Genomic DNA, 4634 nt, shown 5'->3' on the forward strand with positions numbered 1-4634 from the left:
TGAGGCAGTGAGATCCCTGCAACTACAAGTAGGCATGGCAGACTTCTGCAGATGGCACAAGGCCAAACTAAACATCTATGTTTTCCCCCATTCTCAGATTGAGACTTCCTCAGCTCAGTAGAGATTCAGATAATTGAAAGTTTTTTTTCATTTTATTGAGTACCTAAAATTACAATTCTTCAATACAGGACACTGGTTAGAAATCATTGTGATATTTCCTTTTTATTTGATTTTTTAAATAATCATGATTTATTCATCTTTTTTTTTTTCAGTCTCTGTAGAGATTGTCAAAAATTGCCAATGCCGAATATATTTCAAGTCGTCATGGTGGAGTATTGGGAAAAGTTTTCAATTAGCAGTAATCGCACCTTGGTTAAACCTCATTGGCTATGATACTGCCATTGCGCAAAGCTGATTTATTTATCAAATACTTTGTTTTTTGGGTTTTTTGTTTTGTTTTGTTTTGAGATGGGGTCTCATTCTGTCACCCAGACTGGAGTCCGGTGGCACGACCACAGGTCACTGCAACCTCTGCCTCCTGGGCTCAAGCGATCCTTCCTCCCACCTCAGCCTCCCAAGTAGCTGGGACTAGAGGCATGTGCCACCATGCCCAGCTGATTTTTTTTTTTTTTTTTTTTTGTATTTTTGGTAGAGATAGGGTTTCACCATGTTACCCAGGCTGGTCTCAAACTCTCGGGCTCAGGAGATCCACCTGCCCCGGTCTCCCAAAATGCTGGGGTTACAGGCGTGAGCCACCAAACCCAGCCATACTTTGCATTACAAACTCATTTGTCTTATATATACACTCTAGTTTTTACAGAACAAAATCTATTTGGTCACTGATTGAAGGCTTTCAGATTAAAGCACAGTTGCAAGCACACCAACTGCTTCTGGACATTTCTCTCCATTCTATTCCCAAACACTGTTTTTAAAAATAGTAAGGTAACAGATAAGGAATTCTAATTAAATCCAAATCCGATTTAACACAAAGACTTTTTTTTTTTTGAGACAAAGTTTTGCTCTTCTTGCCCAGACTGGAGTGCAATGGCGCAATCTCAGCTCACCACAACCTCCGCCTCCTAGGTTCAAGCAATTCCCCTGCCTCAGCCTCCCAAATAGCTGGGATTAGAGGCATGTGCTACCACGTCCAGTTAATTTTATATTTTTAGTAAAGATGGAGTTTCTCTGTGTTGGTCAGGGTCAGGCTGGTCTCAAATTCCCGACCTCAAGTGATCTGTCCATCTTGGCCTCCCAAAGTGCTGAGATTACAGGCATGAGCCACCACCCCAGGCCAACACAAAGACTTTTTAAAGGTTCTTAAATATCTTGTTCTTTTTTTTTGAGATAGAGTCTCACTCTGTCGACAGGCTGGAGGGCAGTGGTGCGATCTCAGCTCACTGCAACCTCTGTTTCCCAGCTTCAAGCGATTCTCCTGCTTCAGCCTCCCAAATAGCTGGGACTACAGGTACGAGCCACCACACCCAGCTAATTTTTGCATTTTTAGTAGAGACAGGGTTTCACCATGTTGACCAGGATGATCTTGACCTCCTGACCACGGGATCTACCCACCTCGGCCTCCCAAAGTGCTGGGATTACAGGCATGAGCCACTGCACCCGGCCCCTTTTTTCATCACCAACCTGGGATGTTATCAGTCAACCCTGAATACAGTCAAGGCAAATACTGCACCATTACTGAAGGCAAATGAATTTGTGGCAATATTTACTGAACATTTTCATGCTGGGCCCTATGCTATGAAACACCGATGTTGAGTAAGTCATAGTCCTGTCCTCAAAGAGCTCTTGGCCTAAAGAGGGAGGCAGACCCATGAGTCAGTGATCACAGTAGAGTAAGATAACCATTGTGATGTTTGTCAGCAAGAACGGGGAAACCTAGACAGAGGACACTTACGAATAAGGTCTTGGCTGGGTGTGGTGGCTCACTTCTGTAATCCCAGCACCTTGGGAAGTCGAGACGGGCAGATTACCTGAAGTCAGGAGTTCCAGACCAGCCTGACCAACGTAGGGAAACCCCATCTCTACTAAAAATACAAAAATTAGCCAGACATGGTGGGCGCCTGTAATCCCAGCTACTTGGGAGGCTGAGGCAGGAGAATCGCTGGAACCCCGGAGGCGGAGGTTGTGGTGAGCCAAGATCGCGCCACTGCACTCCTGCCTGGGCAAGAAGAGCGAAAGTCCATCTCAAAAAAAAAAAAAAATTCAAAAATGAGCTAGGTGTGGTGGCACATGCCTGTAATCCCAACTACTTAGGAGGCTAAGGCAGGATAATCGCTTGAACCCGGGAGGCAGAGGTTGCAGTGAGCCGCCAAGGTAATATCACTGCACTCCAGCCTAGGAGACAGAGCAAGATCCTGTCTCAGACAAAAAAAAAAAAAAAAAAGAATAAGGTCTTGTTTAATTAAATACCTAACCACAGAGAGGTGAGGAATAAAAGACTACACATTATCGCTTCTCAGCCTTTTGGCCAAGATCAAGTGTAGTATCTGTTCTTATCAGTTTAATATCTAATATCTCTATCTGAGGACAATATATTAAACGGATTTTTGGAGCAGGGAGATGGAATAGGAGCTTGCTCTGTCCAATCCATGGATCGAACTCGTACTGCAGTACTTTTAGGAATGGTGCAACCCCTCAGGGGACAAAAAAAAAAAAGACGACATATCGGGTGCAGTGTACACTGCTCAGTGATGGGTGCACCAGAATCTCAGAAATCACCACTAAAGAGCTATGTAACCAAAAACCACCTGTCCCCCAAAAACTATTGAAATTTTTAAAAATCATACCTAATTGCAAAATCTTTTTTTGTTGTTTTTTTTTTGAGATGGGGTCTCGCCCTGTCACTCAGGCTTGAATGCAGTGGTGCAATCTCAACTCACTGCAACCTCCGCCTCTGGGTTCAGACAATTCTCCTGCCTCAGCCTTTTGAGTAGTGGGATTACAGGTGCGCGCCACCACACACACCTATTTTTTTCCTATATTTTTAGTAGAGACGGGGTTTCACCATGTTGGCCAGGCTGGTCTCGAACTCCCGACCTCATGATCTGCCTAGCTCAGCCTCTCAAAGTGTTGGGATTACAGGCGTGAGCCACTGTGCCCGACCTGCAAAATTTTAAGATAACAAAAAGGTAAAAGCAAAATTGTCACAATTTCATCATCAAATCAAATTTTTCCACCCATCCATCTTAACTTCTAATCTTTATACGTATACATGCAATTAATTCATATATGCAATATTATGAGAATAGTTTGAGAGTCACCTTTTCATGTCTTATATCATTAGTATTTTTCCATTTCACTACTTTTTTTTCTTACTCCCACCTCATTCCCTTGAGATAACCAATACTCTACATTTCTCTCTTGGTTGAATCACCCAATGGTAGGGCACCAGAACAATATTCAAATTAGAACAATTGGGCCAGGCGTGGTGGCTCGTGCCTGTAATCCCAGCAATTTGGAAGGCTGAGGTGGGCGGATCGATTCAGGTAAGGAGTTTAAGACCATCTTGGGCGATATAGTGAAACCCTGTCCCTACTAAAAATACAAAAAAAAAAAAATTAGCTGGGCATGGTGGTGTGCACCTGTAGTCCCAACTACTCAGGAAGCTAAGGCAGAAGGACTGCTTGAACCCAGGAGGTGGAGGTTGCAGTGAGCCAAGATGGTGCCACTGCACTCTAGTCTCGGTGACAGAGTGAGATTCTATCTAAAAAAAAAAAAAAGAACAATTGGTTAGTTCCTCTCCTTTTCTTGTTCTCCTAACATACTCAACTTTCAGCCATAAAAACCATTTTAATGTTTGTCTTTTTTTTTTAAAGACGGGGTTTCCCCATGTTGGTAAGGCTGGTCTCTAACTCCCGAACTAAGGTGATTCACCCACCTCGGCCTCCCAAAGTGCTGGAATTACAGGCGTGAGCCACCACGTCCAGCCTTAATGTCCTTTTTAAGATAATTTTTTGTTGACTCACGCCTGTAATCCCAGCACTTTGGAGGCCAAGGCAGGTGGATCACTCGAGGTCAGGAGTTTGAGATCAGCCTGGCCAATGTGGCAAAACCCCGTCTCCACTGAAATTACAAAAATTAACCAGGCGTGGTGATACACACCTGTAATTCCAGCTACTCAGGAGGCTGAGGCAGAAAAATAGCTTGAACCCGGGAGGCAGAGGCTGCAGTGAGCCAAGATTGCACCACTGCACTTCAGCCTGGGTGACAGAACGAGACTACGTCTTTAAAAAAAAAAATTCTACCTTCTTACTCCAGTAAGCCCTATTTCCCTCCTACCCACCCTGACAGAAACTACCAGAAGGAGGAACAGCAAAGATTAACCTTCAAAAAGCAAAACAGGCCAGGCGTGGTGGCTCACGCCTGCAATCCCAGCACTTTGGGAGGCCAAGATGGGAGGATCAAGAGGTCAGGAGTTTCAGACCAGACTGACCAGCATGGTGAAACCCCGTCTCTAGTAAAAATACAAAAATTAGCCAGGCGTAGTGGCACACGCCTGTAATCCCAGCTACTAGAGAGACTGAGGCAGGAGAATTGCTTGAACCTGAGAAGCGGAGGCTGTAGTGAGCCAAGATCACACCACTGTGCTCCAGCCTGGGCAATAAGAGGGAAACTTCCTC

The 4634-nt window shown here is 44.5% G+C and overlaps 2 non-coding genes across 2 annotated transcripts; one reads left to right on the forward strand and one right to left on the reverse strand.

Annotated features, from left to right (window-relative positions):
- Positions 1 to 272: 272 nt before the first annotated feature.
- LOC119473215 lies at positions 273 to 413 on the reverse strand. Its single transcript, XR_005202420.1, has one exon. It is a non-coding gene; the product is annotated as a U4 spliceosomal RNA (small nuclear RNA).
- A 2049-nt stretch (positions 414 to 2462) lies between these two features.
- Positions 2463 to 2650, forward strand: LOC119473233. Its single transcript, XR_005202435.1, has one exon. It is a non-coding gene; the product is annotated as a U2 spliceosomal RNA (small nuclear RNA).
- The last annotated feature ends 1984 nt before the right edge of the window (positions 2651 to 4634 follow it).

The sequence above is a fragment of the Cebus imitator genome, unplaced genomic scaffold (genome assembly GCF_001604975.1).
Source record: "Cebus imitator isolate Cc_AM_T3 unplaced genomic scaffold, Cebus_imitator-1.0 Scaffold140, whole genome shotgun sequence".
Classification (NCBI taxonomy): domain Eukaryota; kingdom Metazoa; phylum Chordata; class Mammalia; order Primates; family Cebidae; genus Cebus; species Cebus imitator.